Source organism: Apteryx rowi, unplaced genomic scaffold, assembly GCF_003343035.1.
Source record: "Apteryx rowi isolate R43461 unplaced genomic scaffold, aptRow1 scaffold_381, whole genome shotgun sequence".
NCBI classification, from domain to species: domain Eukaryota; kingdom Metazoa; phylum Chordata; class Aves; order Apterygiformes; family Apterygidae; genus Apteryx; species Apteryx rowi.
In genome coordinates, this window is record NW_020450319.1 from 827020 (window position 1) to 847202 (window position 20183).

The 20183-nt window shown below is 37.5% G+C and overlaps 1 long non-coding RNA gene across 2 annotated transcripts in view; it reads left to right on the plus strand.

Annotated features, from left to right (window-relative positions):
- The window catches only part of LOC112970153, a 62880-nt gene that overhangs the window by 8290 nt on the left and 34407 nt on the right, over positions 1-20183 (plus strand). For both annotated transcript variants that reach the window (XR_003254906.1, XR_003254907.1), the window contains exon 2: positions 3335-3396. This is a non-coding gene — a long non-coding RNA (uncharacterized LOC112970153). The remainder of the gene's footprint in view (positions 1-3334; positions 3397-20183) is intronic.

Genomic DNA, 20183 nt, shown 5'->3' on the forward strand with positions numbered 1-20183 from the left:
TCACTGGCCCATAGCCCAAAAGACTGTTATGGTTACTTCTGAATTAGTAAGCAGCTTCTTACTTAGGGTATGGTTGGGGATAGTTCCAGTACAAGGTCTAGGCTCTATGAAGTCAAGTGGTTATGGTTATTTCTGTGGTGGGTATTTGTCCCTAGGTTATTGTTTAAGCCAAGTTATAGGATAGTGATAACTGTAGATAATGGGCTAAAGTGATTTAGTGCTGGGTATCTTTAGACTTACTGGTCTAACGTGAGTGCCAGGTGTAGCAGGCACCATTGGCATTTTGTTAATTCTGAGCTCTATATAAGTCCCAAGGAGATAGATATGGGTTAGATTAATGTTTTCCTTATGGTTAGGAATGGGGCATGATTACTAAGATCTACCTTTACTGCTGGATCATGCAAGTCCCGTACACCTAGAATTGAGGGTTCAGTGCAACAAAGGAACATTTCTTTGGATTAATTCCTTGCATTTTATGACTATTTGATAGGCAGGTAGGCTGAAGTTAGTTTTGAAATTGGATTATGGTTCTAATTATTGTGAGCTGACAGTGTATGTTCATTGCTGGATACCCTAAAGCCCACAGGGCTGTGATAAGTTTGGTTGCCATACTGTGAAATTACTTGGATGTTAAAGCTATGATTGTAATTGTCATTTGGTTTGTGATGTAGGACTGAAAAAGTTGAAGAGGTAGGTTTATTCCTATATGTTATATGGGTTACAGTGCCAGAATGAGGACTAATACAGACCAGGATGAACAAACAAGGGTTTTTTGGCAGGGGTAGGCTCTTTATTTAAACTTGAATCTGGGTTTACAGGTGAGGTTAGGGTTAGAGCTGAGGAGAGTAGAGGCTGAAGAACCTCTGTCAGATGAAGGCCCAGGTGATGGGGTACACAATTTAGGATAGGTCCTGTAAAGAGCTGGAGGTGCTTTGTTTTTGTTAAGGCTAAGGTTAGGGATATAGTTTCAGACAGCGTGGACAGTTGAGTTGCATGTAAGGATAGAAGAGATTTGTATATTGCTGGATTCTAACACAGTGAGTTGCAGGAGAAGAGCTGGTGCCATCAGGAAGGAAAGATTTCTGATCAATCATCAGCATGCATAAGTTGCTTCTCCAGCTTTAAAGGTTAAAGCTATAGTTAGTGTTCAGTTTGGGGCAACAGGCACTAAAGATCTAATTGGAATTTTTTGGCTCGAGTTTGTAAAGTCTGCAGGACAAGACAAAGGGCCAGTCAGCAAAAGAAGATGGCTTATGTCATATTGCTTTGTCAGTATGAGTCAGTGATGCTTAATTAAGCCAGAGTTGTGAATGGGTGTAGATTTTGGGAGTGAAAAATGAGCTGTGCTGCTGGATATTCCCATGGCCACACTGCTAGGGAGAGGGCGGTGGCGACAGGTTTGGATGGTGTATGGTCTGGTGTGAATCACTTGCTTGCAGATGAGGGAAGGGACTTAGGCTTTTGGATGCAAGGGGAATTTAAGGAAGGATTTTTGGAAGCAAAGAATCACTTTTTTGTTGTTCATGTTGTGGTTAGTGTATGGTTGAGATGGAAGGGACAAAAAAGCTGATGGTGTTGCTGGAGCCTGTAGGCCTGTAATTTAGGAAGAGGGCTTTCTGGGGAAGACTTACAGCTAATTATGTGGGAGAGGTAGCTCATGTCACTATAGTAAAGCTTTTAGGTTATGGTTAGGGTTTTCTAGTAGTTGCGACAGCAGAAAATGAAGACTGTATTGTTGGATCTGGCAAGTCTGGCTTGTGTAAAGTGACGCTGAAAGGCTAAAATACAAAGTGATTAATCTTTTACAGTGACTTCTAAAGAGTGGTCTCCATTTTTAAATTATGCTTCTTGTAAGAATTAGGATTGAGGTTAAGTGAACATCCTCTGTGGCTCACAGCAGTTAGATGAGGTTTGGTGCCTACCATATAAAATCAGTTCCAGGGTGAGTAGGGTTTTAATTAGTAGAAGAGTAAGTGTTGGGGCTATTGTCAGATCTTCTGACAGCAAGGCTGTCATACATATTGAAAGGTAAGATCATGCAAATCCCCCAGAGTTTAAATGAAAGCTGGGCCTGGCAGAGTGAGTGTCAAATGGCAGTTAGGAGGCTGGGTTTTGATTAATTCAAAACAGTCATTTTTAATTGTTAGCAGAGAAGCATGATTTTGTGGTGTTAAAGATTTGGTCTGGCAACAACAACAATGAGCTGCAAGGCCTTCTAGATAAAGCTGGCATTAGAAATCAACGAGTTTTCCTAATACTAATATGAACTTGTGTAAAGTTTCTAGAAATACTTGTTTTGTAAGAAAGTCTGCAGGAGTCCTGTGGCCATTACCTAATACTTTTACAGTCTCAGTTCTATAAGTGAATAGTGGTCAGGCCAGTTTTCCATGTTGGAGGAGAATTCTGTCTCACCTCTTCAATTGGCTGGTTTATTTGGATGGTTTTTTGGTAATAGATGGAAGGAAACGCTTCAGCTCTTAGCAGTTAAATTATCCAAAACAGATACAGGGTATTCTATGACAAAACCAAGAATATAAGTCTATGTTAAATTTGATACCTTGAACCTGACATGGTTAAAAATCACCAATTCAAAGCTACTGTAAACCAAGATTTGACATGCTGATCCAAGAGAGATTTTTTCCATGTTTCTTCCAATGAAGTCCTATGTCCTATAGTCCTATCTATATACTTTGCATGGTGTATAACATAATTGCTGATATTAAGCAGTTCTTAAAGTTACTAATGACACTTTCATTACAGCTCAAAATGTTTCAATGTGTATTCCAAAGTTAGTAGCACAAATTTCCTTTGTTGCGTTTCCTGACAGTGGAATTTTTTGGAAAAGATTTAGACTCCACTCATTGTTGCAAAGGCAATGGAAATTGGAATGGCATCTAGGAAATCCAGCCTGTGAACTTTGACTGCCCAAAAAGTAATAGAATAAGTTTTGTCTGTGCTTTGATGCCCTTTGGAACACACCAAAGGGAAAAAAAACATATTCCAAATAAAATGCAGCCTGCCCAAAAGCATACACAAATGTGCAAATCCTGTTCTGCTGAAAAGAGAAAAACACAACTTTTGAAAAAGATATAGCAGTAATATGGATGCAGGGAATTTCATTCTTTCTTCAATGGATTGAAAAGTCTGTGCTCCACGGGTTCACCTGATTTTTCAGCTGATGGGGCTTGTATACAGAAGGCTTCCAATTACTTATCTTGCATTTGCTATGTATGGAAACTAGAAAGGGACCTGCACAATGATGACATGTTGTAGTGTACAGTCAGAGATTGCCAAAAAGCTTGCAAATATCATATGTATTCTGAAAATCCTGCAGGAGTTCCAGAATGATGAAGAATGGATCAACGTTCTTGTCAGAGCCTGACTTTCAACAAAAAGGTAAAATCTGTCACTTGCAGGGAAGAACCTCTAGATGTCACTCAAATGTAAAAAATAGAAATAGGATTTGGAGTTGGGCAATTCACACAGATCTAAAGATGCAATGATATTTTGACAGAATTTTTAATTGTTTAAGAGGTTTCCACAGTGGATTATTTTGTCTTGATAGTCAAATGTAATTCAGTTTCTGTTACTGGCTATTCTGAGCAAGCAGTTGGATTGTTCGACATAAGTTGAAGCTTGTGTAATTTGTATGGCAGCTCATAGAAGAATTTTTAGTGATACAAGAAAGAAAGAAATGTCACAAAAATGACTGTAAAGTGAAGCAGTAACAATAATAAATTTAGAGGTTAGTTGTGCAAGATGCTTAGCATCCTGAGCTCAATGTACATTGCATGCCAAATTTCTTGTGCTATGAAATTAAGTCATAAAGTCTGTTTTGGAAAGCTGGTGTCCCCCTAATGTGCAGATATTGACAGTATAAACTTCTATACATGCTTACATAGCAGTTCGAGTTTCTACAGCCTTTTCCCAAAAAGCTTCAACTGTTGGAAGTGAGATTTCCATGTTAGTTCCATCGTTGATTTATCCCCTATTCCTAAAGTTAGTGACTTTAGTTCAGAGAAATACATAGGTGTGTACTTTTACAGAATCACAGAATGGTTGAGGTTGGAAGGGACCTCTGGAGATCATCTAGTCCAACCCCCCTGCTCAAGCAGGGTCACCTAGAGCACATTGCACAGGATTGCGTCCAGGCGGGTTTTGAATATCTCCAGAGAAGGAGACCCCGCAACCTCTCTGGGCAACCTGTTCCAGTGCTCTGTCACCCTCACAGTGAAGAAGTTTTTCCTCATGTTCAGATGGAACTGTCTGTGTTTCAGTTTGTGCCCGTTGCCTCGCGTCCTGTCGCTCGGCACCACTGAAAAGAGTCTGGCCCCATCCTCTCGACACCCTCCCTTCAGATACTTGTACACGTTGATAAGATCTCCTCTCAGCCTTCTCTTCTCCAGGCTCAACAGGCCCAGCTCTCTCAGCCTTTCCTCATAAGAGAGATGCTCCAGTCCCCTAATCATCTTTGTAGCCCTTCGCTGGACTTGCTCCAGTAGTGCCACATCCCTCTTGTACTGGGGAGCCCAGAACTGGACGCAGTACTCCAGATGGGGCCTCCCCAGGGCTGAGTAGAGGGGGAGAATCACCTCCCTCGACCTGCTGGCAACACTCTTCCTGATGCACCCCAGGATCCCATTGGCCTTCTTGGCCACCAGGGCACATTGCTGCCTCATGCTTAACTTGGTGTCCACCAGCACTCCCAGGTCCTTCTCGGCAGAGCTGCTTTCCAGCAGGTCAACCCCCAACCTGTACTGGTGCAGGGGGTTATTCCTCCCTAGGTGCAGGACCCTGCACTTCCCTTTGTTGAACTTCATGAGGTTCCTCTCCGCCCACCTCTCCAGCCTGTCCAGCTCTCTCTGAATGGCAGCACAGACCTCTGGTGTATCAGCCACTCCTCCCAGTTTTGTATCATCAGCAAACTTGCTGAGGGTGCACTCTGTCCCTTCATCCAGGTCATAACTTTATTTAGTCCCATCTCAGAAGAGAGCGCTTTCAGGTGTTTAAGAATGTCCTTCATCCTCTTTGACTTTGTTGAGCCATAATTATGGTCTTAAATTAAAGTGTTTTCCTGAGTAGTGACAAGAAACAATTATTGCAATGGATTTTTTTTTTCTTCTCTTTTCACCATATTGTGGATGACTCTATTACCAAAGCTAAAATTTCTATAATGCAGAAGTCTTACTTCACAATTCACTACATTTTTTATTTATAGGCTGCTTTCGAAACAAAAATTTCTTGTAATAAAATGCAAAGAAACGTCTGAAGAAATCTATTTTTGGTCTCTTTAAAGAGGTTTCTAGTTTATGACTTTGAAATGATTTAAGAAATTCAGTCCTTGGTTGTCATATTAGTGGAGGGACTTGGTGTTAATAGGAAATGTAAGATTCCTAAATTTCTAATCACTAATTTTATTTTCATTTTGAATGGGCTGATATTAATAGGAGGCTCACATCAACACTCCCTCTTATCTCAGATTGCGTACCAATATGTTAAATATAACATATTTATATAATATTTATAATAATGTGTTATATTTACAACATGAGAAAAAGAGTGAGATAAACCCATTTTGTTTAACTGCCAGATAATTAGGATTCAGAAGCTGTAGGTTCAAGTTGTCTTTACAGACAATGAGATCCTGACCCCACTGAAAAGAAAGAAGTTTGGCTATTGATTTCAGTAGGACTAGTGTTTTTTCAGCAGTGTCTACAGCGGTATAGCTAAATCTGTACTGATTTTTTCATGTCTTCAGTACAAGTACGCTATAATTCTTGTTTTTTAAAGCAAGATATCATCAGGCAAACTATTATCTTCATGTAAAGCTGCAGGCAGCTTGCCGCAGGATGGCGGTGTAGCAGCACATCATGAAGTCTAATATCTCTGAAGTATTTTGGCTATTGGAGCTAGAATTTGCCTGCAACTAAGTGCAGCATTATTGCTTTTGAACTTTTCAAAATAGCATTGTTCCTCTTGAACAGTTAGTGCATCTTTGCTCAACAATTTGCGTACATTTTAATTACATAGTTTTCCTCTTATGCTGCCTAATAGCTATATGATATGCTTTAATTAAGGCTCATGATGAGAGCTTGGCTCTCCTGAATTGTTTCCCTATTGTCTCCTATGATTAATAGACAATTAGTCTTTTATTTGTAGACTACTTGCCACAGTCTTTTCTTAGGTAAGTAATTTATTCTTTTAAATGTAATTGTTGGTTTGTTTCATCTGATATCTTTTCTTTCTTTTAAAGCCTTTTTTAGCAGGTCAGTTTGGAGATTTTACTTGTTAGTCCTTTGGTAGCTTCTCTTTTTTCTGCACTATTCCTGTCAGCAAAAGTTGCCTTTGTTTAACTTGGGAAATATTTCTGTTGCAAATCTGCTGCTGTTCTTATTTGCTTTTAATCCATCTGTCGTTGAGTCTTGCTTCACTGAAGGTATCTGTAAAGTAAATGAAACAGCATGAATTCACTTGCCTGCATTGCAGTTTTGCAAACCATATTTATCAAAAACATTACTGTTGTCCACACTTTATATTTTTGTATCAAAGCCATAAAAATGTTTCATCCTTTTGTTATTAGCAATGGGATAACAAAACTGTGAATTTTTAGTGACTAGGTAGAGTCTAGGTAGACTTTATGTAGTCCAGTTGACTGTCACAGGTGGCCAATACATATGAAAGAGCTGTTTTTTGTAGAGAGCAAGTTGGGCTTGAGCATGTCTAAATACCAGTCACAGGTGAGGTATCTTGCAGTAACTTTTTAATCTGGCCAAATTCTAAGACAGATGGGATAGGTTTTAACTGGGTTTTACTTTGCTGTGAAACAGTCTGGGACCAAAAAATATGAGAAATCTCAACTTAGTTTTGTACTGAAATTTTGCACTCAACCAAACATAGAATTTTTATTTGCAGTGATGGGCCTGAGTAATAATTAAGTAATGTTGCCTTTATTAAGTGATGCACTGGCACACTGATATAGCCAGATTTTGGTATCTGACCAGCAAAACTGAAAACTTTACTTTTAATTTGTCTTACTTAAATACACAATTTTTTTCAAAGTTACATATGAGTTTTATAAAGATATTTAGTTTAGAAGTCAATGTAAGTTGACATTTGACATTTACTTCTGCCTAGAATAAACTCAAAATGAAACTTAATGAAGAAAATGACTAATTTAAATATCCAAATGGTTTGATGATAGAGAGTAAAATGAATAACCCATTATTTTTCATAGCATATTCCTCCTTAAGTAATGTGCAAAGCAAGAACAGAAATTACTTGTAATGATGCTTACAGTTTAAAAAAAATCCTGTAAGTAGTTCGGATACCTAGCACAGACAAGATCTAAGTCTCTTTTCTCCCTTGTCTGCCTTATCTGTTGAGCAAGAAACCAGGAATTGATTCAAAACCTACTTTTCTACCTGTTCAATTTTCAGTCTTGGCTAGCTCCACAACTTTCTATCCCCTTCTCTTCAGAGATTTTTAAGAATCTGCCATTGGCAGGCTTCTTTATATATCGTTACCCTGTCACAGCTCCTTATTGGTATCTGTTTTACCCATTTTTTTCTATGTACATATTACCAATTTTACATTTTCTAACTCCCACTCATATGCCCATCTTGATTCTGTCATCTCCTGAGTACAGACATAACTTCATTTATTTAGAAACAAATTATTGGCAAAAAGTTCTTATTTTATGAGTTTCTGATTTGGCTATACTTTTATTAACTCTGTTTTTAATTTTTGCTTCTGAGATCAAAAATCTGGGAATTATCCTTGATCCTCCCACTTTTCCTTATTTTCTGCATTCCAGTTGTCTCTAAAGCTTTCTCTGTCCACATTTGGCATGCAGTCAGAATTTGTGCTTAATGTTGCCTCTTCTTCCCTTGTTTGTACCACTTTTTTCTTGATTAATACAGTTTCTTCTTTTATGGCCTTTCTAAATCCTCTTTCTGTTAAATTAGGGTATCTAAAGGCAACTATTCTTTCTTGATGCTCCAAGAGAATAATGCTAAGTCCTCTTTTGCTTCAAGAGCAGAACTTACCCATGTGTTTGGCCTCTGGTTTCAAGTTACGTTACCAAAAAAAAAAAAAAAAAAAAGGCTTGTAAAATAAGGACATAGCAACCAAACCACACTGGACACAAAGACATCAGATACAAAACTGCAAGTACATAAACGAGTCAAATGGAAAACCTAGCTGGCCTAATACCAAAGCGTTGGAAAATAACAGTATCAATATTCAGTGAGTTACTCCTGAAATAGTTATTAGGTGCTTTTACTATTTTCATCTTTTTGGTATTTTGATTGGCAAGGTTTCTTGCTAGGTGTTTTTATGATTTTGCAAACTCCTTGCCTATGGTCATTATATTATTACATCTTTTCCTAAGATTATAGATACTCAAGTTACCTATCAAATACAGTAATTTTTCATCATATTCCATTTCAGAATTACACCTCTTGGTTCAATCATTTTGCTTTTTCATGTCTCTGATCTCTTGAACATTTCTCTGGCTCTGACCTGCAGATCTCCACAAGATTAAGAAACTCATTTTGGATTGCTCCATCTCTCTGAAGCTTTCTTGAATTGCTTATTCAATCACTTCTCTCTGTTTTTAAGCCTTCCTTTTTCCACTTGAACCTACAAATAACTTTCAATTTAGAACATACCGAACACGGTACTAGTTTGTATTAAGTTATAATGACTTATTTGCTAGTATTTGAGTTGACAGACCACTTTCATTTACAAAATAGGTCATCTTCAGTTTTCCGTTATCTTCTTGATCAGCACTTGTTTTCTCCAATACTTTCAAAGAACTTATACCCTTGTCTAAATGGTTTTGCTTCTTCCTTTCCACACTGCAGCCCACTCTTTCTCTGTGTTATTGGATAAGGCTGGAAATAACTTGAATCCTCACTGCTATATAACCTTTGCAAGTCCAGTTTCTAGTGAATGAGTATGAAATGATTTTAATTTTTCACTATGYGTTTTAGTGTACTTTGCATTGCTGTGTATTTTTGATGTTGCATAGCTCTCACCTTACGTTTGCACTGCTTGAACCTAATGGTTTTCATGACATGACAGAGTCTGTCTAGGTCAGGCTAGCTCATTGAATTGATTCTATTCAATTTTAGTAGTTTTAGTAGTTGCAGTGACTGATACTAATCAAATGCATTGTAGAGAAAAAAAAAATTTGATATACTTATCCTAGAATCATATAATACAGGACTCTGAAGTATCTTGCAGTCTATTTGTCTTTCTTAAGGCAAGATCAACTATACCTATATCATTGCAGACTGTACTTAAAATCTTCCAGAGCTGGAAATTCCTTAACCTCTTCAATTATTGTATTCCCACAGATTTGTTAGAAAGTTATTCTTAATGCGTAAATCCCTTTTGCTACCATTAGGTCTATTATTCCTATTAACCACAAAGAGAATAGATTATTGCCTTTCTCTTTGCATTAGTAAGGAGAAACATGCTTCAGAATTTGAACTGCTACTGTTTTTCCCCTCAGCCTTTTCTCCAGCCTGAAAAATCTCAGTGCTTTCAGTCTTTCCTCACAGATGATGTTTTACAGACCTTTGATCATGCCTGTTGCTCTCCATTAGACTCTCTTGAATTGGTCCAAATCTTTTTTAAAGTGTAGTGCCTAAATTGAATACTGTACTGCAGGTAAGGCCTTAGCAGTGTTGAACAGATAACTGCTTTGCAAGTCTTCTGGATGATAGTCACGTATGCTTTTTCCAACAGCATTGATACCATTGACTCACATTCAGCTTGTGATGTCTATAATCTCAGGTCCTTTTCAGCAGAACTGCCAGCTAAGCATTTCCTGTCCTGTATACATGCTTGCTCTTGTATAACTTCAGAATCTTGCATATGTCCTTACTGAATTGCGCTCTTTTTTCAAATCTATTTCCCATTTTCCAAGATCTTTTTGGATTACAATCCTGTTGTCTAAAATGCTTGCAGTTTCTCATGGCTTGGTGTAATCTGCCAGTTAAAAAAGATTCCTCTTTATTATACTAGCCAGTTCAATGACTAATATGTCAAATAGCCTCAGACCCAGGGTAGCTGAATACTATTCAAATTTTTACTATTTGATGACAGTCTGATAAGAATTGCTGAAAAAAAAATATCAAAAGCATACTTCACCATCTTGTAGCCACTGCACTGCAACTGCCAAAGCCCTGTTTGTGGAGTAAGAGAGTTGGCCTTATCTCCTTTGAGCCATCCTGAGAAGGAAAATGCGTGCCAAAATCGCTTAGTAAAAGTAGAGTAGTATTTTCAATTTTGTATCCTTTTAGTGAATTAGCTTCCAGCTAGAAATGGCTAAAGATACAACACTTCAATTTCACAGTCCTCTTTCCACTTTAAGAAATTATCAGTGCATATTCAAAATATCATCACATCCCTCAGGCAGAAGGGAGGACCAAATTGTCCCTTATATGTATCACTTGTTCTGATGACCAATGTATACTGTGGATCCTTCATCATCACTCAAGTCTTTGGCAGCTGACAACACTCATTTGCCTGTTTCAGGCTTGTTTCTGTTTCTGGAGAAAATGCACTGCTTATTCAGTAACAATGAGATGTAAAAATATGTTAGGAAATAGTTTGTTTTTTAGCCATTGAGAAATACCCTGTTCTTTTAAACTTTGTTTTGGTTGTATTTTTTGCCTATTAATCTCTTTTCAGTTAAAAGATTTTAAAGATTTTCTGCTTTTCTTATGTTTTTTCACTTTATTGAGCTATGATGTATGTAAGGCACCCTGAGTAACAAAAGCATTAATGTCTTGTGCCCTTACATCAGAGTGGCTTCATTGGTAACATTCTCACATTTGTTCAGACATTTCACGGGTGTTGTGATGGATCATACAAACCTCAGACTGGTCCAAGGCTAGAGAGAGTAACAATTTAACCTGCTGTTATCTGCATTGCCAAGGTCATGATATTTGCATGGGCCAGTTTCAGCTGGAGCTGTAGTCCATTTCACCATCTTTCAAGAAACTCTAGCATATGAACTACAGAGCTGCTTTAAAGAGCACGCTTAATTCCCTCCTAAGCTTCTCTTTGCCAACTCTGTGGTAACAGCATTGCCTCAGGGTACAGACCATGCTTTCTCCCTATTGTTTCAGGAGCCAGGGTTGTTCTAAAAGCCAGGAAGGGAGAAGCAGAAAGTCTAGCTGCTTAAGGGAGTCCTGCTGCTTTTTTTCTCAGCCTGTGACTGTTTATAATTCCCCTCTTCATCTTTACTTTTTCCTCATGGTGCAGAAGTTGGAAATGATATATGTTGCTAGCTTAGAGAAAGTAGAGATGAGACTGAAAAGAGCAGAGTGAACAAGGGAACCAAGTTTCGTTTGGTGCACTGGGATCTGATATATAAGAAGCTGTGAACTCCTGTAACAGAAGCTCAAATTTTCTTACTTTGTTGTGGTGTCATTTTCCAGGTAAGACTAGCTGTGATTCAGATGCACATAATGCAAGCATGCTCTTATCTCCATCATTTTCTCATTAATGAGCATGTCTAGTTTTTACCAAGAGATAGTAGTAAACTGCATTCTTAATTATCATGAAATTATTATACAAGTGTGTATTTTATAGAGAAATTACGTAGTGAAATGAGCTTGTGTGCACAAGTCCTAAAAAATTACCTGTCACATTCAGTTTACACAGAACATCCAGTATAATATGAATGGGGTTTGTTTATTGATAAAGGAAGTATTAAATCTCTCTAGATTTATCTACCTTGCTTTTTTTAGTGACAAACTGCATTTCATTATCAGGGAGTTAAAATTTGTTATCTCTATTAAAATACCTGCCAAGGTTTAATGTTACAGGAAATATGCAAGGGTATATTACACTTCGGGGAGGTTTCTTACTCCTACTGCAAACAGTAGTTCCTACTTAGGAAGGCAATGCCTGAATGATGTAGTTCTTCCAAGAACTGGGTCACAACTCTAAATGTTGCAGAAATCTTCCACTAGTTTCAGTTCTCAGTTCTGCCAACTAAGCAAAAGCATGGAGACATCCCGAAGATAAAGTATCCAATGCACAGTAGTGTATTTTTTGTCATTTCTGTTGTATTTTTCTCCAAATCTAGTAGTTACTTTCTTCATAATGTTATAGGCAAACACGACCACTCTAATTGGTTTGCATAAATTCTAATTTAATAGAATAATTGAGCAAGTTACAAGTAAGCAAAACAGCGCTGGGCGGCCGGGGAGTCTCCTGCTCCACCAACGGTGCGCAAAATTCCCCCGCTCACAGTCTCCTTATATGCGGCTCTAGTTCCGGGTATACATGGCACTTCCTGTAACTTCTGCGGTTGCGCCGACTGTTGCTAGGGGGTCTTCTTCAGCCCCCTGGAGTCCTTCCTGCATTGCCGTTAAGGCAGTTCTACAATATTACCATATAAGGTAATCCAAGCTAGCTCTCACAGGGGCACCCAGTTTCCCTCTAAAGGAAGGAACACTTCCTGGTTTGATGTAACAAATTTCTTATATTACAATAATGTATTGAAATAAATTTATTTTTTAATTTCTTCTACATATTTTATGGTCCTAAATCCAATTTTCATGATGGCAAATAGTGGATGTTCCATTCCCCTGTGAGTGGGAACATTAGCATTTCCAGACTACTCTTGGAGTGGCGTACCATTGTAGAGATTGAGAAATCCTGAAGAATCTGGTTGGCACATCTCAGCTGAATTGAAATGGCATGGTTGTTGGTGACTTGGATGCTACATCTGGGGAAAGAAGTTTCTTCTACTGTATATTAGTAAGAATCTTTCCTTAGGGGGAGAGGATCTGAGATTCAGGGGTTGCCTTAAACTGTTCTGTTCCTACTTTGGGCAAAGCTGGCAAGTTAACAAGCTATTATACATATACATTCTTCAGGGACAAGAGAATTAAGAAAAATGCAAAGACAGAAAAAAAATGAAAGACATCCCAAAATCAGAAAACACAAAATATTCTTTATAAAAATCATAATTTTTAACTTTTAATACTGAATAATTTCTACTGTACATAGGCTTTTGAAAATGTTCTTGGTGAAAAGAATGATTATGGTGAAATCACCAAGTTAAGGACCATTTATGTCTATGGCTAACATATACACAAGCGATTGAGATGACTTCCTTGGTAGAAGTAATATGCTCACCCTTCCTTGGGAAGGCTAGCTTTTTAGAGACCTGAGAACTAAAACTTTCATGGTAAACAGGGAAGGAGTCATTGCTTTCTGAAAGGAAAAGTTGAAGTATTTATTCATGTAGCTTTCTCTGAGGCTAAGAAAGGTCTATAAATCAGTTGAGTGGGTGTTCTTCTCTTTGCTCCATGCAAATTACTTTTAAGAACCTCAGGACCTCCCTGAAGAATGGAAAGATCTAAGAATGGACTAACTGGAGAAAGAATAATTTTCATTTGGCACAAATTTCAGTGTCCACCCAGCATAGGGGAGACGAAAGGAGTTTTCTCCTGAACCCTTGCACTATCTTCATAGTTAATATGTTCTTTCCGTCATTTGAAGGATATTCTGCTGGTAGTTCACTGTCCCCCTATACATGAAGAACATGCAGAGACTTTTAGCGCTAGCAGTTTCAGCTGTTTTGCAGAAGCCACATCTTTCAGATTTGGCACATAAGGCAAACATGGGGATGTAAACTGCGAGTGACACGTTCGCAAAAATATTGAACCATAAAAAAGTTTCTTTTTGGGTGAAAAGAATACAAAGCCACTATTTCTCATGTGGTTTTTGTTCAAAACTATGAGTTATGCTTACATGTACTGTTTGTAGAGCTTTGTTCTCATCTATACTTTGTCTTTTCTGCATATTCTTAAGAGAATGAGGCCAAGTAATATACAGTTTTATTTTGACTTTATGGCAGCTTTGTACAGTTCTATCAAGTACTGAAATATGTGTACTGGTAAAAACCCTTTCTTTAATTTAAAACAAACACATTTATCTGAATGTTATACTCTAAATGGAAGCTAAATATCTTAAAAGTAATCTTGCTTTTCAAAGGGAATAGGTAATAGTCTGAGTTAAGAGGACAACATTGCTTCTCTCACTGCTTTTCATGTATCTAGAGTTTTGTATGAGCGATGGTTAAAAATACAATGCCTGTTTTTAAAAAAAATTATATATCCAAAACATCCATGAGTGTGGCAAACAAACAAAAAAGATTACGTTTTCACAAATTAAGAACATGACTGCATATGCATCCACTGTGCATTCATGTCTTAACACCTACCCTTCTCACCAAGGGCTGTGTGATTATTTTCTGAACAAAAATGTGTTAATCAGTTCAGTAAGTTCCTGAATAACATGTCCTGTTTGCCGACAATCATATTATTGATTTCCACTTACTACTTTCCAAATGCACCAAATAGAAAAGTTAAATAAAAGTTTAAGTGACACTTTTTGTTCTTATTTTTAAAATTGGTCTTATAATAGACTTCTACACTATTGAAAATACTGTAGAGACAAGCTAGCAGAGATTTTACCAGGAGATGAAAGCTGATTGATTTTATGTTATTACTGAGTTTGGGGTTTTTTTCTTTCCCCTTGGGGAGGCTCAAGGACACTTAGCAACTTAGGGAAAACATTGCACATTTTTTAACATGAAGATCAAATATTTCAACTTAAAAATAATCATAGTGACTTTGTTTCTGCACACTTTGAATATGAAGTGGGACTGTGCCTGAACTGATACTGAAGAGTAATAAGCAGTGATGAATCAGTCCAACACCATCCTTCTTTCTACAGTTACTCATTACAGTTATCGTGTATCATATCAGTTTTTTCACCTTGCTTTTTTAGAGATCACATGCAAGGTCCTGGCTTACAAGAAACTGCTGAGGATTTTAAACTTTTTGTAGACATCACTATTTCATGCTAAAGTAGTTGACTGTAATACAACTAACATTCATAAATTTGCAATCCCTGTTAGGTACTTAGCATGTTTTCATTATTCAAAGATGTTATGAAATTTTAAATTTAATGCTGAAATTTTCACTTTACACTGTGAAAAGCAACAACTGTTGGCACAGTTTAATAAATTCACTCTTAATAGTCTTGCTATATAACTAGATATCCAAGCTAAATACATGGTGGATCAGCAAAGAGAAAATCATATTCCATGTTTGAGGCCTTTGCTACTTATGTTATTTAAACAGGGCAAAACAAGCAAACTTGTTTACATTTGTAAAATGTAAAAAACATTTTTGAACTACTAATTTACAACAAATTAAAATGCAAAGAACTTTATTAACATGCTCAGATAATGAAAACATATCTTTTAAATACTAATTAAGAAATCACCTGTTTTTCAAGAAATCAGTAGAAATAGTTCCTTGCCTAAGAGACTTGTGTGCATAGTAATATTTACTTGACATTATTATTATTATCCAATTACCTATCATAAAACTGTTTAATGCTTACAGTTTTCCATATCTTTGTGTTTCAGTACACATCTTGAATAGTAAATTAGGCAATGTAAGTTCATGTATTGTTTGATCTAAAGAGAACTTTATAAAAAGAGGTTCTCTATCTCCTAAGATATGCTAGGGATCTTTTTACTCCCTCCCATTGTCTTCAAATTTGGACAACTTATTTGTCCTGCTGATTGGAAGACAAAGACCAAATCTCATGCTTTATATTAAAAGAAAATAGGACTACTTCTACAGCGACTTAAAGTCCTTTTTGACTAAGATGTGAAATATATTCATCTTTTAGGCAGCTGTATGTGATATAAATCTGTAGTATTCAAACAGAAACCTATCCTCTGAAATACCAATATGCAATGCATGCAATCACATGTTCAGAAATTACAAAAATGGGGAGATAAATAGGTGTCTATCTTCATCAGGCACCAATTTTTTAAGAGGTGCACAGCTAGATACTACAAGAACAAAGGTGTTATTAGATAGCTGGAGATATTAATGTCTTGACACTGATTAGAGAAATGAAATAATCTACATACAAGTAACATACAACTTTTTGCCACTCAAAGGTCCCTAGCATAGAACAATTGTGCCTTCTGTATTCTGTTACAGATGTTATTATACTGACTTCTTGAAGCCATTTTCTCTGGAATAAAGGTAGGAAGGTGATCATGACTGTGATGGCAAAGCTATTGGATGTTTTGCACCAAATTTAACTTAAACGATTTGTAACTTGTTGTTGCTGCCAGTCCAAATCTTTATCTGTCAAACTTGATTCCTGTACAAATGGCTTAACATCATTATTCTAGATTTAACTGTAGCCAAGCGGTCCATAATTGCCCTATCATAAGCCATTGCTCCTCCTGGTATCAGTTACTTTCTACTCCTGTAGATCTTGCAGAATCATTGCTAAATTTAAGCAATGTTTATACTGTAGGATCCAGGCATGCTTCCCAACCCAAGTGAATGCAGAGGCCATCTCCCAGCGAGATGAGGAAGAGACCCTAGTATATACTTCTGTTTAAACTTTGACTCCAATTTTAGAATTAATCATAGCTGAGAAGTCCAAACTTCCCTAGAACCTTCCATAAGCAAGTCAACATTTCCAGCATTTCCAGCACCAGCTCTCACCTGAGGCCTTAAAGGATCCAACATTAAAACCGTCTTTCAGCCCGTGCTCTCCTGAACCGTAATCTTAAACCTAATTCAAACCAGTTATAATCATTGCCAGGTGACTCTGATGTAATGCTAAACTGGCCACATTCACCCTTTCTACTGGTAGTTCTTATACTACTTCTGTGAACCTCACACAATGCAGCAACAAAACAAACTCTATAGCCTTCCTGTCTTGAATCCTAAGCATAACATTAAGCTTAGCTTAACTACAGCCCTGTGACCTCTGGCTGTCCAGTAATCTGCCATGAATCTTTCACTGCTGTTTGCATCAGCTCCAGAGTTTTTGCAGTCTCCAAGATAAACATAGGTCTTCAGTCCCTACTGTCCTTAATTTAAAACCTGACACAATCAGACCTGAACCCTGGCCTTACTGACAGGCCAACAACCTGTATGCTCTGCCAAATGAACTATGAGCCAAACCCACCTGCCAGCTTCAGTCTTCATCCTACCTTTTCAGGCCTTACAGGATCTAGCAGTACGCCTAGTTTTTCAGCCCTGAATTTGACTGTGAAGAATGTCTTCAGCTATGTTCTAAATCCAATTTTTAGAGGAAATTTCTGTAGTGTTTGGGAGTTGTTCTGAAGGAAACATATACTGATTGGTGAACAAAGCTAGACTAAACTCTTAACATTTCTAAAAATACCCTCAATAAATACAATAGAACTTTTATTTCAAATTGCCAAAAAAGCAAAATTGCTTCATATCACCATAGTTTAGCTGGAGTACATTTTGTTAACTGAACAGCAGTATTGTCTGTTTAAAGTAAACAAAGGAAACAAAGAATGCATGCTATTAATATCTACCCTATATTTTATTGTCATGATAAATTACTAAATTAGTTTTTATGCAAAACTTAATTCTCAAATTTGACAAACAGRTGTTAATTTTTAGGCATTTATATACAGAACTGGATTCTCCAGCTAGAATCTAGCGGGGTGCCTTACTCTTCAAGCTTCTAATGGAAAAAATAACTGTGGTGCAGATGGAGAATTGAAGGTCGTGTTTTGTGATGACTTGTACTTGTGGGTAGAGCTTCCAAACCATAAGATCAGTCATGACATTCTGTCCATAATGATTATACAATTGTAATTTAGGAACTGACAAAAAAAGGTACATTGATACTTGAGTTGATTTTTATTGTTACTATTTATTTCCAGGAAAATTTTTGGAAATTGACAATACAGAATATTTTGCCTTATGTTTAGTTACCTGCAGGTAAGCAATTCTGCTGAATTCTCAGGATCACAAATAGATCAAATCATTTGAAAATAAGTTACTAAGTTCTTTTCAAATAACTTAATTTAATCTTATTATCTTTTTCTAAATAGTGCTATATATAGAAGCTGCCTGGATGAAAAAAGCTGGTCATTAATATTTTACAATGTATCTTTAGTAACTGGACATAGCAATGGTGTTGAATGACCTCTTATGACACTAATGCTAAAATGCTGATTTACTATAATTTGGAAAGACTTAAGCATCTTTGCAGGTCACAGACTGGGAAAACTTAGGTGAATTACTGAAATTTCATGGTGCTGTGTTATTCGATTTATATCTCTGTTAACATACTGACCTTTATCAGCTCAAATATATTATTACATGTATAACCTGCTTGGGGGAATCATTCTATAAGGCTGATAGAATGTGATCTGTTGCAAGGCTGGTATTTTCTAGTTTTAGAGTGAATTCTTCCAGGTTGACTCAATAAGCGATCATAACAGTAGGAAAGACTTTTCAGAGTTCTTAATTCATCCTTTACAGTGCAAAAAAATGTAAGTAATTAACAGTTTGTTAGATTTTAAATATTCAAATCAAGAATTCGGGGAGAACTAGTTGCAGCTCAACTTACTTCCTTCAGTAATATATATGAAAGTATATGCTTTATCCTGCATTAAATCCTTTAAGTCAGTAAGTGGCATATGAAACATAGTGGGGGACTATGCAGTTAAGAATGCTTATCATATGACAGCTCCAGAAAGCAAGTTGTCTTCTGTAGAATTTTTCTCTTGAAATTAGACTACTGTCAGGGTGCAGCGAGGGCTGATTGCACCCTAAGGGCTGATGAACCACGGGGGCTCCCGGTGGCAGCAGGGCAAGGTCTTGCCAACCAGGGCCCATCCCACCACCCCACGAGGGAGCAGGGCAGACTAGGGGGCAGCTGGGCGCAGCCCAGAGCACAGGGCATCGGGCACCTCCGTGGGGACAAGGCAGGTTCAAGGTCAAGCTCGGAAGTCAGTCCACTGGTCAGGATCAGGTCCAGTGATGGTAACCAGGGTTGGACACAGTCCAGTGATCGCCAGGCAGGTCCATAGAGATGAGACAGGTCTGAGGCCAGGCAGTTGGCCCACAGGTTGGGGTCTGGATCAGCAGGGCTCAGGGCCAGTTAGGGGCACGGCTGTGACAGGGCTGGAGGAAAGCACACCTACAACATAGCTCAGGCAAAAGCTGAGCTGAAATGGGGCTTCTGAGACCACGGACAGAGGATGTGGGTAGAAGCCACAGGTGAGCCTGGTCAGGGCCATTAAGTACTATTAGTGCACACAGGGCCTTAACAAATGTACTGTTTTCATTCCTCCTGTGTCAAAGTTGTGTATTAGTGTATGAACTAGCTTGATTAAGGTACACTGCAAAAGACATAAAGAATATAACTGCTACTGTGTTGACAGCCTAACATTACCCAGAAGAGCTGACACAGCTAATGAGTACAAAACATTTCCAATAGTTGTGTGCAATATTGCTCAATGAATCTCTCTCAACCCAACACGTTCCTCAGCTCCCATGGAAAAACAAGGTTTTGAGAAACTTCTTATAAACTGAAGGTAAAGGATTTCACTTTGCCTGATAGTAACTTGAGATGTCACAAACCTCACTGAGTTCCTTCTCCTGTGTAATGAACCCACAAACATGAACTATTCCAAAAACTATATCCTGGTGTGCTTCTAAGCTTAGTACATGCAAACAGTGTCCAGGCCTCTCAGGCTCACTCCCTGCAACTACAGAAATATTTATTTGTTTTTAAAAACAACAACTTAAGCTTACTTTAGCCCTTTTTGTTCTAAAATATGTGTCCTCTTACATACTTACATCAAGTAGTAGCATTTTTCTTTGAAATGGCTTTTGTGCTAACTAGAGGTATCTGTCAAACCTAATTTTAGTTCTGTGAAAATTTTCAAGATTTGGAAATATTTTTCATCCTACATAGAGACAAAATGTCAAGAATGTAACCATTTATAAAAAACTAAAATCTCCAACTATTTTTCTTTGCGTACAATATTTCAGAATGGTGTGTTCAAAACAAATGCATATTTAAATTCAAGTTTTTAATCTTTATTGACAAGAAGTAGATAATGGACACTCACTGCTTCTGTTGTCTGAGAGAACCTCAAACTTTGGTAGAGAACTTGTTATGCAAATCCTTTAGTTAATTCTCAAACCTGAAAGGACATGGTGGCAAAATAATATCTAGCAGGGGCAAATGCTGTCTGTATTCCCCTCATCCATCCAAACCTGCCTCCTCTTGTGCAAAGAACATGAGTTCAGTCTCATCACATATACTTTTAA